At 41.4% G+C, this 15,942-nt stretch overlaps 1 protein-coding gene across 1 annotated transcript in view; it reads left to right on the top strand.

Moving 5' to 3' along the window:
• Positions 1 to 15,942, top strand: part of TDRD9 (tudor domain containing 9) — a 2,841,455-nt gene that overhangs the window by 501,472 nt on the left and 2,324,041 nt on the right. The window lies entirely within an intron of this gene.

The raw sequence follows: 15,942 nt of genomic DNA, 5'->3' as shown, positions 1-15,942 counted from the left end.
AAATATTGAAACTCCACCTTCTTTGGCTGTATAGCCCTCCGTTTGGGGTCTGAAAGTATGGTAGGACAAGTAACCTTGTAAAGCTGGGATGCTCTCTGCAGCTTTGAACCAGGTTTCAGTGACTGGAAAATGTCAGCATCTTCCAGGGTGAGGAATGCTTGCAATGAGTGCAGTTGCATGTTAAGACTCCTAGCATTTACCAGCATGACCTTTAAATTTCATTTAGAACAATTTTTCACTTTGGTAATTTTGTTCTCATGACTTTGCATAAAAAAGGCACTATGGGGAATGCAAGACCCTTTGCCAGAAGCCTGAAGCCCAGGGGAGACAGATGAAGGCCATCTCTAGCAAAGCATCGTGGTCTGTCAATCATGTCCTCCCAGGCTGTCGGGTACTGGATCCCCTTAGAATGACACCAGAAAGGAACCAAATTGTTAGTCATTCATTTTCTGTTTGTATTGAGGCATCATTTTGGGTGACAGTAGGAATGCTACTTAAGGCTATAGACATAACTGCCTGGGGCATACATTCAGCAGGCTCAGTCCTGTCTCTCTCTTCCTATAGTCCAGAGAGGTACTCTCAAGTCATTCACACCAACATGGACTATGACAGTGTCATAACAGTAGCTGTTGTTGTGAGACTTGAGTGTGTGCGTGATATGGCAGATTCTAGCACCTAACACGCAACTTTCTCATTGTCTAGCCTGGTGAGGGGCACATCTGTGTGTCTCACGATAGCCTGCTATGACTAGTACGTTGGGTTTGTGATTTGTCCTTGAAGGCGGTGAGAGACAGGCGTGTGCACTATGTGCGGTGCTGTGGGTTGTAATGTGCGTGTATGTATTTACCTCTGAGGTCTCTGTTGTGTAGGTATGTTTTTATTGAGAATCTCCACATATCCGAGAGGATGTTAGAGGTGTGGTGTTTGAGCAGACAACCTTCTCAGTGCCAGATGTGCTGGCTTGTGATTGAGACAGCAGGGATTCTAGGTTCTTAATGTAATTGCATCTCTCACATTTTGGGTTCCTAGGTGGTAGTAGAAGAGGGTTGTCTGTGCACATGAGGCAGTTGCTGCACTGTCTCATGATCCCCATATCAACCAGACTAGCAGCAGAAACCATAGGAAATTGTCTGTCCATGGTGGTTAGAATCTATGGAAGAGAGGTCAGGGATAATACTGGGTACTCTCTGCAGAAAGTACCTATAGGTGTGAGTAGGGATGGATAAAATCAATACAGTAGCTGCAAGGGAGGGCCTCACTTACACAGGAGTGCTGGTAAGGGAAAAACTGCGGCTGAGATACCTTACAAAGGGTTAAAACAGGGCAGTGGTTGTGTGCGATATGCAAACGCAGGACTTAAGTACCACAAAAACAAAAGTAAAATAGAAACACTGCAATTGACCAATCAACCCTTGTCCCTGAGCTCCTAGCCTAACACCCACTGCCAGACCACTTCCAACTAGTTCTCCTTCCACCCGCTTAGTACAGGTAGGCCGCAGCCAACACAAGATGGTGTAGTAGGAAATACAGGAATCACACAAACGGATCTGGATACAGCAAAACCTGTAGCCAGACTATGCTAAATATATTTAAACTCAGTTTAGGTCAGTTTAACACAGGAGAAAAGATGCACACTTAAATATAACAGCAGAACAGTTCACACAGTTTTTAACAATAAAACAGTGAAAAATACAGTGCAGATGTAATGCAAGTTAATAAAACAGCACAGTTAATCAAATACAAGTGCAGTACAAGTCAGAATAAATTGAAAAATGGCACTTAGTTTTGTAGATTCTCCTTCAGCAGCTCTGAAATCAGCACAAGGTAGATGTAGAATGCTTTCCAGAACACTCTTCCTTTGGGGACAGTTGCTGTTTAGACGGACAGTATGTCAGTGGTTTGATACATCAACAAGCAGGGGGAGACAAGTTAGGCAATGGGCAATCTCGTCTAACTACTTTCTTATAGCACCGCACAGTCTGTAGAAATCGAATGTACTAGCGAACCATCTCAGCAGAGCTATTCTAATGCCTCACGAGTGGTCTCTGTCAGTCAGTAGCAAACATGATCTTCCAACAGTGGGGTCAGCCTTGTTGTGACCTACTCACCTCTCCCCTCAAGTGCAGCAGGTTTGTTCTAACCCCCCCCCCCGGGACATTCACCAAGAGATGCTCTAGTTCCCATATGGCTCTCCGGTCATCTTTATGCTTATCCTTCCCTACCCCTAATTCCCAAGTTTTTTCAGAGTTTTCTAGCTGAAGAACAAAGTAATCCTCATTGCTCTTTTTTTGGCCTCTGCAGATTTGGTTTTCCCTTCCTGTGATCTCATTTAATATGTCCTCCATGTACACTGGACTCCAGTCTTCTCACCCGACAGGCCTGACTCATCTGGACATACCAGGCCCCAGATTGTCTGCATGGTTTCTCCAGTTCCAGTGATGGCTAGTCATTCCAGGCTTTCCTCTCCTGTTTGAAGACATTTTTCATCTCAGAAACATTTTACAAGAAAGATTTATAAAAGTAAATGGAAGAGATTTTCCTTATGGGCTCAGCAGAGGGTTTTGGATCCTTTCTCTGCTCCAACCCCTGCTGTTTTAGAAATTTCTAACATTTCTTTTTCAGGGTGGGGCCAGTTTTTCTACTGTTAAAGTTCAAATGGCTGCCATTTCATATTTTCACGTCTGACATGATGCTTACCCTTTGGCATCATCTAAGCTGTGTAAGGCATTTCTTAAGGGTACCGTTTTACCTAGGTCACCTGTTAAGGACCCTATACCTCTTTGGAATCTTACTACAGTTTTACAGAGTCTGACATAGTCAACCTGTGGACCCTCCGCAAAAGTGGATCTCAAGTTTCGTTCTTGGAAAATATTTTTTCTCATAGCTATAACTTAGCAAGGTGAGTCGCTAAACTCCAAGCACTCTTCAAAACACTCTTATTTGATCTTCCATAATGACATAGTTGCCTTATGTACAAATCCATCTTTCTTACCCACGGTTGCGTCAGAAGCAAACCTCAATCAAGTCATCAGTTTGTCAATTTACCGCTCTAATTTTAAGAATAAAAGAGAATTTATTTATTTCCAGTTTGATAACTGGGGAGGTCCACTGGGCTGAAAAGGCCCATTTTCAGTGGAGGCCCGGGGAGAAAAGCTCCATAATATAAACAATTACAGAAATTAAAACAAGCAAGCATAGAATCATACATTTGTACAAATTATCCATAGAATAATGCAAAAGAACACATATACATATGAAATATGTGAATAATATCATTTTTACAATCAAATTCAAAGAGACATTTGCATGCAGAGCCATTTGTACAGAGTAGAGATGGGAGCCTCTGTACAGTATTTAAATAGTAAGCACACAGAAGAGAAAAATTCAATGTACAGTTGAAGTAGAGGGGGGAGCTGTAGAAATAGCAGAAAGTAGAGGCGTTTGAAGGAGAACATGTCTAGGAGACATAAGAGGGATTTAGGTAGTAAGGGTACAATTACATTTCCAGTTTTGGGAGAGGTGGGAGTAGAGTAGGGATTTAAAGTGTTCAGAGTTTGTAGTGATTCTTAGCAGGGGTGGGAGAGAGTTCCATTTTCTGGCCAGTGAGTAGGAAAGGAGAAACTGGCCAGGGGGTCATTTAGGTTTGTGTACAGAAAGTAGATTTTGTTGGGCTGATCTTAGGGGTCTGAGCGGTGTATAGAAAGGCAAGATATTAGTTAGAGCAGCTCATACAGTAGGTTTAAAGATTAGTTTGTGGGCTGTAGTAAGTTGAAGGTAGTGTAGATGATTAGGAAGCTCGAGCCACTTTAGACTGTGGAGAGAGGTGCAATGGTGGGTGCAGTGAGTAGATTTAGTAGCAAATTTGGCAATTTTGTTGTAGCAGCTTTCTAATTTTGAGGAGATGGAAGCTGAGAGGTTAGTTAGAAGTGGAGCACTATACAATAGGGAAGGTAATAGGTAGGAGGAGGCGAGGGTTTGCCTTGTAGCAATAGAGAAAAAGTGAGCATTTCTATATAGCATACCGAGTTTCTGATTTTTTTTGATATTCAGTTGAACATGTGTATCAAATTTTAGATGTTCATCAATGGTAACACCAAGAAGTTTGGCAGAAGGAACAACTTCTATAGAGGAGTGAGTATGGCTGGTGATCTTGAAGGATTGCTTGTCAAGAGGATGGACTTTTGTGGGGGAGAAAAGAAGGCTTTTGGATTTATTGGCATTAAGGGAGAGATGGTTTTGAAGCATCCAGTTCTCTATAGTTGTGAAGGTCAATTGGGTTTTAGTCTGAAGCTCAGGCAGGCTAAGGGCAGAGCAGACTAAAGTGGAGTCAGTCGTCAGCATATTGCACTATTTGAGCGTTTGGAATTGCAGTGTGAAATTTATTGATGAATATCTTAAAGAGCATAGGTCCGAGTATAGATCCCGGGGGGACTCTGGTAGGTATAGGTAGGAAGGTTGAAGTACCAGTTTGCCATTTCACAGCTTGGGGTCTGTCAGAGATATAACTTTTCAACCATGAAGAGATTGAGGTTAGAAAGGTGATTGAGAAGATGGATATGTGATAGTGCTGAATGCCTTGGATAGATCAAGAAGGACAGTGGAGACAATTTCTCCAGCATCGCGGGCATGGTTAACAATGTCTAAGAGAGGATAGCAGTTGTAGTACTATGGCCAGGACGGAAGCTGTGTTGTGTAGGGGTGAGGAGTTGGTTATTGAGGAGGTGGGGCATGAGTTGCAAGTGAATGCATTTTTCAAGTACTTTTGAAATTGGGGAAAGAGTGGCTGTTGGTCTGAAGTTTTTGCCTCTGTGGGGGGGGGGGGGGCAAGATGCAGGCGGCTCTCCATAATTTGGGGACGCAAGATTCCTGAATGGATCTGTTGATGAGAATGCTGATGGGGATGGTGATACCATCTGCAGCATGCTTGAGAAAAAGTGAGGGAATATTGTCGGGGGCATTGGAGCATGGCTTAAGTTTGGAAAGAAGCTTTTTAATGTAGGAAATTGAGACTGGTTTTAGCTGAAAAATAGGGGGAGGATTAGCAGTGGGGGGTTGTGGAGTAGAGGGGGAAGTGGTATTAAGGGGAGGGGTTATAGTTGGGGAAGGTCTTAGTGAGTTCAGCTATAGAGTTAGTAAAGAAGTAGTTAAAAAAGGCGACTATTTCTGTGTCGGTTTTATTGTTGTCGGGACAGGGATTGGATTTAGTGCCAGGGTGCACAAGCGAGTTGATGGAATTCCAGATTGTTTGGGATTTGTAAAGTGAGTGGACTGTAGTTTGGTATAAGACTTTTTATCATTAGTGATATGCTTTTTGGTTAGATTGCGGAGTTGCTTATATTGAAGGAGGATGGCTGGGTGTTTGTTTTTGTTGTAAAGTTTCCATGTCTTATCTCTTTGTAGCATAAGTGTTTTTGTGTCCTTTGTTAGCCAAGGGGTGGAGTTGTGTGTTATTCGTTTTGTCTGGGGTGGGGCTTGGTAGTTTAGGATGCTTAGGAAGGTAGTATTGAAGGAGTCTAAGGCTTTATCTAGTGGAAGAGTTTTTAGGATGTCCCAATTCATTAGTTATGGGTTTCCAAAAATATAGAAGGGTTAAAGTTTGAGAGGTTACGAGTATGGGTATATTGGTGTTGGTGTGGGGAGGAATGGGAAGCTCGGTGAATAAAGGCTGGGAGATGATCACTCATTGTGTCTGGTAGAATACCAGAGTCAGAGATCTTATTGGGGTGGGAGACTAAGACCCAGTCCAGGATGGACCTCTGGGGGGGTTGTTTCTGTTAGGTCTGGTAATGCTGTTTATTAGTTGTGTGAAATTAAATAGATTGATAGAGAGGTATTACTGTTATTGATTCTATTCCAGTCAATGTTCACATCACCTAGAATGTATGTTTCTAGTTTAATGTTAGCTGAGGCCCAAAAGAGAATGTTTTCTATGGTGTTGGTGTTGTCTTCAGGGGGGATATAGATGGCCACAATACAGATACTTTTGTATTTATTCAATTTGAGGATCCCAATGACTCGTTTGGCACTGTTGAACTGAGGAATGGGGTTCTGGTAGGGACAGAGGTTCAGTAGGCTGTTATAGATTAAGGCTACTCCTCCTCCTTTCCTGTTTTGGCGGCCGTATCTGAGAGCCTGAAAGCCAGGGGGTACAATCTCAGAGTTAGAGATGTGGAGTTTTAGCCATGACTGAGACTGCCACTATATCAGGTTGAGTGTGGTTTAGCCAAGCGTGGAAGAGTGTTATTTTACTTTTTACACTCTGGGCATTAATGGTTATGAGGTTTAGGTATTTATCGTTGGTCCTACTTGAAGAGGTAGGGCGAGAAGGATTGATGCTAGTTGTAGGTCCAGGGTTGGGGTGAATGTCTCTTGATAGAGCAAGCCAATTGGAGGAAGAAAGGAGCAGAACCTTTGGTCTGTGACATGTAGTTAGTGGGAGAAGCAATTTCAGTTTGGTTGTAGGAGGTTTTAAAGAAAGGGTTAGGAGCTTTAGTTTAAAATAGTGAATTGGATTAGGTTGAAGTAGGGAAGGGGATATGTGGTAAAAGTGGAAAGTATTGGGGAGGGGAAGGGAGACAGTGGAGGGGGTGGGGGGAAGGAGGTGTTAGTTTGTAGGAGGAATAGGAGGTAGCATTGTAGACAGTTATTAGGAGAAAAATGCATATAGAGGAGATAAGGGAAGTTTGTAAAGTGTGAGAGTCGTGGTTAATTAGAGTAAATTAAGATTAGAGCAAGTAACAGGGTAATAGGTGAGTGGTGAGAATACATGCTCTGTTCTTTAGATGTACATAGACTACTTTGTTTCTGTCTTCATAGAGTGAAGTAATTTAGGAAGACTGATCAATTATTAATTTCTTTTGCCAAAAAGAAGTTGGATAGGCCTATCTTAAAAACTACAATAGCTAGCCGAATGGATACATTTTTGTATTTCTTATGTGTACTCCTTAAAAGCTTTGTCTTTTCTGAGACCACCAGAAGCTCATTCAGCAAGGTCAATGGCTATATCAGCTGCTTTTTTGTCCAGAGCTTCCATAGATAATTGTGCAGCTGCCATTTGGACATCATCTTCAGGATTAGAGCTGCATTTGGCTCTGTGGTACTCTGGAACATCCTTCCATGAGGACCACCCAAGGTTAGTGTAGAGGGGAACAAGTGAAAATGACAACATCAGATATTCAAGTTATCTTTTTCTTTTATTTATTTTATTTTTATTTTACATTTGTTGGCCGGGCTAGTCCAACTGGATACATGTCCATTTTCAGTGGAGACCCGGGGAGATAAGCTCCATTAAGCTAATAAAATTGCAAAGAATGATGGAGATTAACATCAAAGTACTTGAAGGTTTAGAAAACGATTCACTACTACTAGAATCATATTCGCACAGTAGAGGGTTTGACATTCATCACATAGAAAGATAGCAAGTAATATCATAATGTGAGAGATAACTAAGAAAAAAATCAGGTTAAAACTAGTTTTAAGGTTATTTCCAAATTCTACATGCAAAGTGAAAAAAGTTGCTAATATATACATAGTGATATACCATAAATACTTACCATAGCTATGCATCTGTGTTCTCCATTTTCATTCTTCCTCAACTTCCCTTTCACCTTCCCCGTTCTTTATCTTTGGGAATAACATGATTTGTCCTGTTCTATTACATCTGTTTCTGTCAGTATTATAACAACCCTTGTACCAGGTGTGAACAGTCAAATGATAAACCAAAAGTAACTCCTCACTTTCTTTTGATTAATTACATTTCTTATGTTTTAAAAGTAATAAAAATACTTACCACTTAATCCAGGGAAACATGAGGTTCAGTAAAATTTGCCATTTCATCTCACAAAATTCTAATTCATCATCTTTACTCCAGTTAAATCAGCAACAGAAAAAAAATATTTATTTTTAAATGAACACTTGTGGTTGAATGCTTAAAGTATTAACATTTTTACTCCAAATTGCATAATGGTATTCAAAAATATGTTTTCTTAAAGCTGTATTAGTTTTCCTTATGTAATACGCATCACTTGTAATGCACTTGACATGATATGCATTTTGACAAGAACCACGTGTGTGAAGTACCTTTGGGTAGCATAAGTCATCTAAGTTGGATGCTCAATAAAAATTTGTTAGCAATGTTCATGCAGAACACCCAAAACATCTGCAAGTTCCCTTTTGCCATCTTTCCCATCTCTAACTTCTTCCAGTTTTCATTCTAAGCTGTTCTTTGTTTTTTTTTTTAACATACAAGTAAAAGGTTTTTCACCCACCGTTTGAAACACTTTCTCCATCCCATCATTATACGCCAGTTGATACACATAATATCTTTAATCGAGCTGCTAATAGAAAATATTAATGATATGGAAACTGACCAGTTGGTTTCTCTTTTTGTAACCATTTTTAAACTTGCTCACTTGTTCATTGCCCTTATTACTTATAGTAACCATCCTAAGAACTTGAACTGGATAACCCCTTGAAAGAAATCTTTTGTGCAATACCTGCAATAGACAGTCTGCTTTCTTTCCTTCACTGGTAAGTTGTTTCATTCTAAAGCAGTGTTCTTTAAATTATTTTTCAGATAGGTTATGCAAAATTAACATTGCTTGCAGTATTCTTATAACTGAGAACATTGTTTAAAACTGCATTATCCTCCTCCTTATACACGTCAGCATCTAAAAAAAAATTATTCTCTGTTTAAGTGAAGCTCAGGAAAGATGTGCTGTGATCAAGTCTTTGAATAAAATTGCTTTAACTCTTTATTGGCACCCCCATGGAAAAAAATATCATCAATAAAGCACTGGTATGCCCTAACCTGATCATAATCTTCCTGAGAATATGCAACTCCTGAGAATATATAAATTTTCAGTATGCTATCACCAACTTGGCATAATTTAGGAGCAACCAGGCTCTGAAGGCCACATCTTTCTTTTGATGGCAAAAATCTCCCCAAAAGGATCTCTACAACCTATGTCTAGTGTGTTTGGGTATCTCCAGTTTTTCAGTGAACTACAAGATTTGTTCAGGGTTGGGCCAAGGGCCTTGACAGATAGAAGGAAAAAAATAATCTTGAAGGGCCTTCTGCCAGTGGTTCTGGAGGTGGCAAAAACCTAGACAGCCCCCCCCCCCGAAAAGCATGAGAAGTATAAAGACTCTGATCCTAAGAAAAGACGTGCAGAAATGGTGACTTTGACCTTGGCTGCGAAAGTTCTGAGGTTTGAAGCTCTGGTGGCCTGCATCCAATCATATACTGCTCCTCCAGATCCAGAACTTTTGGATCCTATCCTAGTGCAGGACTCGCCTAGGAGAAGCTAATGGCGTATATTCAGTCAGATCATTGCCTTCCGTCCAAACCCTCTTCAGCACTATCCATCAGATCTTACAAGTGTACCAGTGAGACAGACTTGGACTGTTTGATGAAGAAATCCGTGAGAACACAGATCGAGATGGGAGTCCTTCCATTTACTTTGGATCCAAAGGTGGCTAGATCCATCTACATGCCCTCAGTGTTGGCTTTATCAGTCTGACTGTTGGCTGCTTTGGCTTCAGATCCATTGTTCCACCCGGGTCCTGTGGTATTGATGCTGACCCTTTAGCTTTGACACCAGGAATTTCAGATCTGATTCATTAGACTCCTGCTTTGTCGGTCCTTATGCAGTCTTAAAGCCGAGGACTGGAGCTGATGGGTTCAGCTCCGTTGCTGGTGTTGGAGTCATCAGCCTTCAAGACTTCAGTTCAGATCCCTTCATAGGGACCTTCCATTCTTCTGGCTGTGGAGACCCCACAGCAGCCAGGACCATCTCTCTGAAGGGAGGGAGCGCCTGATTTGTTAACTGGGGCAGTGTCCTCTGACACAGTTAAGATCAGCCTTTCAAGTGTTGGGTAGGATAATTGTATCTTCCCGGAGAGCAGTTTCACAGGTCCCGATTGGGTATGATCCTGTCCCAGGATTTCCTCCCCCTCTTGTTCTCTTCTTGTCTGAGTTCATGGGTCAGAGCTGTCCTTTATTTCAAGCCCTCTGTGCGAAAGTAGATTCAGTCTTCTGCTTAGTCATATGATCCCCCCATGCCTACAAAGAGGATGTGCAAGGGATATGGACTCCTCATCAGACTCCCCACTCCACTTCAAAATACCGACTTGGAGGATCAGGAGGGTTCCCCACAATCCTGCTCAGTGGATGCCTCTCTTGGTGAAATTTTAGAGCTAATGCGCCAGAAAGAGCTTGGCCCGTTGACCCTTTGCTTAGGAGGAGACCTTTTTGTTTGTTTATGGCTCAACACCATCTACATTTTGGTGATACCTCTAGCCGATAAGTTTTAGTGGTTAGGAGGTCATGGCAGGAGTCTGACATTTGAGAAGCAGTTTCACACAGCTCAGTCAGTTCTCTTGGCTTCCAAAGGATAAACACAGAGATAAATCTCCAGCAGTAGACTTTGGCTACAAAAAGAGAGCTGTCCTAGGAATCTGCTTCCATTCACCCATCCAGAAAGGAGTCCAGAGCGATGGATGGACTTGATAAGTGGGTGCACACTTCAGGCACTTTTGCATTAAGAGCCCTTGCATGCTTCCACATGAAAATTTTTCAATGGCTTCTTCATGCTTAGTGGCCTCACACATTCATCCTCTTTCTTAAACGATTGTTATAAATTCATACAAGACTCCTCTGAAATGGTGGTTATAATCACCAGTGGTGTACTCTGGTAAAGCTTTCATAACTTTGGCTTTGATAGCAATTGTAACCATGGACACATCCACCCTAGGATGGAGCATTACGAAAGGAGAATGGTCCAAGGTCTACGGACAGACAAAGGGACCAGTACTCTAATAAATGTCTTGGAGCTGAGGGTGGTCCTGCTTGTGTTGCAGGAACGTTTGGACTGCCTTCCCTAGAGCATATCTATCCAAAGGGACAATATAACAGTAGCTTAGTACATTAACAAATGAGGAACAAGATCGTACCTCCTGTGTTTGAAAGCAATAAGGGTTTGGCATTGGGGATAGCCTTGTACCATTTTCTTGTAGCAGCACATCCCCAGGAGTCCTCTTTTTGCCTTATGACTAGCTCAGCAGGTCTCTCCCCATGCCTCAAGAATTCTCCCTCAATACAGTAGTAGCCAACAAAATTTTGGATCACTAGAGTGTACCCCTTGCAGAAATCTGTTTACCTCCCCTTACAACTACAGATGCAGCCACTATTGTGCCATGATTTCCCCACAAGGAGCGTCACCAACTAACTCTGTCTACATAATGGCCTCTGGGGCTATTTTATATGCTTACCACCTCCTTCTCCCAATACTCTGATTTCTGTAAAAGGCAATGAAGTGCAAGAACAAGAACACTGTCATCCTCATGGCCGAATTTTGACCTGGAACAGGTATGGTTTCCCCTTCTCAAGCCTCATTTCAAGGACCCCCCCCCCCCCCCGGACACAAGGATGCGAAACTGATCCTGGATGGGATTACAGTCTGTTGATAAACACACACACACACAGCCAGCCAGTTTGCAGTATTGCAGTTTTACCTAAGGCATGTCTTTTGAGAAGTGGAAGGAAACTGTCACTCTGCAAAAACCCACATGGTCACAGGGGCAACATGGGATCTGAACTTCCAGCTGACAAAAGCGCCACATAACAGCCATGTTCATTTAGGAAGGCTTTGCCAGCTGTACTCTGAAACTATTTATACCAATTCTGAAGTTGAACTGCCTTGGAAGACAGAAAGTGATTGCTGAAAAAATATTTAATTTTTACCTGGAAGGTAGCACAACTTTAGAATCGGTGTATGTAGTACAACTTCAGAATCTGTGTATATTTTTGGATACATATAAATAGACTGGTGAAAGGAATCAAGAGAATGTTAGTGGGGCATTTCCCTTGCGTAGCAGCAGTACAGTTATACCTGCTGAGTCTTGTATTTCTGTCTAGTCTGCATTTCTATTTTTTATAGTTTATTTTCATTTGATTTTGTGATTTCAGATGTTTGTATTCAGTATTAGAGCACACTTGAAACTAATGCAAAAATAATTTATTGTAGAAAACTTGTATTGCTGCCATTGTGTTGTGCACACAATGAAAATGTTTCACAGCAGGTGGTAGTATGGAGTCTTGTATATTATCCCATTGCCTGTTACACCATGGTGTACTCAGCAGTGTGAACATGCAACCTTCTTTACTGCAGGTACAACAGGCATGTAAAGGGGAGGCAGCCACATGCACTGGATATATGCTGAGGAAAGCCGCTGTTTGCCAGTGGAGTGTGTTTGGGAATGTTCATGACTGCTGGATTTGTGCACATGTATTCTTTCTGATACATCTTGGGAAATTGCTCTCAGTGGATGCAGATTATGTTGTCAGGTGTGTGTGCTCTGGTTGGAAATATCATTAAGATGCTTTCAGCTGTATGCTGTGTGATGATCTTTCTTAAGGATGCCCCTCTGGATACTAAGCTTGTAAACAGCTGTATCTTTGCACAGTCTTTTAAGTGGAGTATCCATGTTCCTAATTGTAGTCACTTTTCACTAAGACATTTGTGTTAGTGCGGTGGTTTGGAGTAATAGACTTGAAGTGATTTGACACCTGGTGACTCGTTACTATAGATGTGCATGAAAAAGATGGTGTTGAATTCTTGCTGAGACCTAGTCTTCCTAGTTCTAAGAGGCTATGCTAAAGAGTTTTGTTCTTGTTTTTGCAGCCTCACTGCAAGACATTTTAATATGATTTTGGATTGTAGTGGTGTGCTGCTTACAAACCATGGTTTCTGGTGAGAGAAAGAGAGGGCGCCTCCAGATTTTTAAATATTTCCACCCCTGACAGACCAGAATTATTTGTGCAGCGTATGAACTCGCGATGAGAGGCTGGCAACAGAAGGGAAACAAGCTGAGCTTTCATTTTTGTCCATGATTTGTAGAAGTAGTTGAGATGTACACAGAATAAACTATGTATGTAAATAGCTAATTTAATTTTACCTAGAGATGTAACTAAAGTTAATTTATGGAAGGCTACCCTAACAGAAAAACTATAGTCAAATGAGATACATTGCAGAAAAATACACAGACGATACTGTTAAGAGTAAGAAATAAGAACGAGTACATTTGTTAAAAGCATGGATAACACTACTCTGCGCAAACCAAGGGCACTTACTGGCTAAGACAGCAACTGCAAAAAGCATATGATTACTGACTGGCTGCTATGAGGTGCTGGGAGGACTAGACAGTAATCAAAGTGCACACTGGCTCTGGGTAGCTGTGGGCTGTTGTAGGTTCCAGTGTTAACAGCTAACTGTACAGTATCGGGGATTAGGTGGCAAAATGATCACAGGCATAGGGCATGTCACTTGCATCTGTACCATGCATGTTTCAACTCCACTGCGGGCAGTTTTATAGCAGCACAGAAAACACTGACTAATAGCAACAGCACTGTTTAAGGTTCTAAAACGATCAGGTGCTATTCTTTTGGAACTTCCAAAGATGTTTTCTAAAGAATGTATTTTTTTTCCAATGTAAGGACGTCTCTTTAGATCATTCACATTCTTTTTTCACTCAGAGCTTTTATTTTGAATGCTTCCAGTTCTTCAGTCTTACTTCTAAGTAGAGTATTGGAAAACTAAATTGCTCTCATCGACTGCTTTGCCTGCTTCTGTTTTGATTACTTCTGATAACCTACACAGTCTTCTGTAATCAGTGAATCTAAATGGTCTTTTAGTGCTAATTTAGTCACATAAGCATCTGTTCTGGAATCCATTGATAATGTAAATGCCTTGCATGTGGAAGGTTATTTTTGCCTCACAATATGTCTGAAATATTTCTCTTTGATTTGCTGCAATGTTCTTTTTCTCCTCTGAGTCAAAATCTGTTAAATATCTTTACTGCTTCTTTGCCTGTGACATGGACTGTTTCACATAGGACCTTTTCTGGCTTCTCTGCCCTTCCACCTTCAGTGTAACACAGCTGAAGCAAAGTCCATAGTTTTCAGGCAAGTGACCATGCAGCTTCAGAGAAGATGATGGTTGAAGTAAGGAAATTTTGGGCCAAGAATAGTTGCAGTTGGTGAGATTTGTGTTTCAGTGGTAATGCAAGAAAAATGAGAAAGCAAATTGAAATTTGAGACAAAGGTTAATGTGTTGCATGAAAATACTAATTTGTTCATTAGCAATGCAAAAATCTTTTTATTACAAAAAGAAAAAAGTTGAAATAAAACAGCCTGCTGTTGCACGTACTTTGATACTCTGCAGAGACATCCTTAGACTGGATAAATTTGCAATCTGAAGAATACTGTTTTTCAGACGTTCCTAATCTTAGTGCAGCTTAAAGAAAAACATTATTTGATGTCAAAAATTGCTTTATATCTGACACCATCTAGGATATGGTCACTTGTAGCAAGACAATTGAATGAAGAGCTGCTAGATGATACATGTATTTAATAATTTTGAACTGCATCCAATGAAAAGCCGCATGGCACACAGACCCAGTTAACTCCCATTTAAAGATGGTTTTCAGTGTCGTATTCACATGTAAATACTCATTTTACAAGTACAACATGCTGCTGTTTGTCCTCTTTCTGCATCCAGGAATCCAGAAATTTCATTAGTATAATGGCACTGGTGACGAGGCCTTGCAGGAGAACTCCTCCATGTGTTCCGTATCCAGACAACTGTCAGCTGGTGTTCTTGTCCAGGGAATGTAATACATCATTTTTGGCTTGGACAGGTATAGCTTCTGGGAGGAGGTGACTATCTTCAAGTTCCCTCTAATGCCATATCAGAAGATTTCCTTCACTGGTTCAGATTTGGATACTTTCAGTCATCCCTTCCATCACAGAGGGCACCAGAGGAGGACATATTTAGTGACCTGGGTAAGGATGAAGCAGAAGAGGGTAAGCTGTAGACATTTTGCTTTTTGTGTCTGATGGCTGTTGCCATCTTCAGTTTCCTTCCATGACTTAAGATGTGTACTCTGCATTGGAATGTTAGGTATTAATAGTTAGCACAGAATGGTGACTCAGTGCTGACTGTTGCTAGCAGGCCCTGGAGTGGTAGAGAGTCCAATCCTTTCCAAAAGGTAGGTCCCCTTTTCCTGTAGCTGAATCTGTTGCAAGTCTTAAGCAGTTGTTGCACAAGCACTGTGTTAAGACCATTGTGACCACTCTGCAGTTTAGTCTCCCTTAGGCAGGAAGCTGTACATTGGCTAGGTGGAGCTACGTCAACCTTCCTGGCTGCAAAGGCTAAGGGAAGATTACTCATGGGCCTCTGCTGACTTAGTTTGACAAACGGTCCATTTTCTGGTACTTATACATTCAGTCATTTATGCTGCCATAATCCCTTTGCAGAAAGCTATGTACTGCCTACTGTCATACCTGCATCAAAGGGCATTATTCACCCTCTTAGCAGTTCATGTTCCAGATGAAGAGATTGTGCTGGCTGACAAGGATTCAGGAGTCTGTACTTTGAGCTGTGAATTTGTGTGGTAATACAGCTTTTGACCATTTGGAGGTGTGAGATCTTACCCGTTTTTTTTTTTGCTCACTGCAGTAGGGCAAGAAAGAAACTGAGATGGGCATGTTTGGCTCCACCTAAGGTATCTGTTGCTGTAGACTCTCAAAATCCACCAGTCTTTCCCGCTGGAGTGTCAGAGGTGATCTTGGTCATCATACTAGCATGCCACCTGATGATCTTGCTCTGCCAAGTGAAAAATAATCTATGTATGGGCAAGATGCTGTTCTGTTCCTTTCCCAGTCAGACTAGAAAGAATTCCTAAGGCATCTGTATGATTTAAGTCTGTTAGTTCAGGTTAGGGCCGCAAGTGTCTGCTAGTTTTCCTTATGTCCACTGGGGGGTCCAGATTATGATCTAGTGTTGGCTGGTCTTTCTAACCTAAAAGTCATGTCTTTAACTTTGCCCTCTTATGGAATCCCTCTCTATACCCTTAGCATATATCACCAGTTCAGATTTTTCC

The sequence above is a fragment of the Protopterus annectens genome, chromosome 6.part0, assembly GCF_019279795.1.
Source record: "Protopterus annectens isolate FY-2018-M chromosome 6.part0, PAN1.0, whole genome shotgun sequence".
NCBI classification, from domain to species: domain Eukaryota; kingdom Metazoa; phylum Chordata; order Ceratodontiformes; family Protopteridae; genus Protopterus; species Protopterus annectens.
This window is presented reverse-complemented; position numbering and strand designations above follow the sequence as displayed.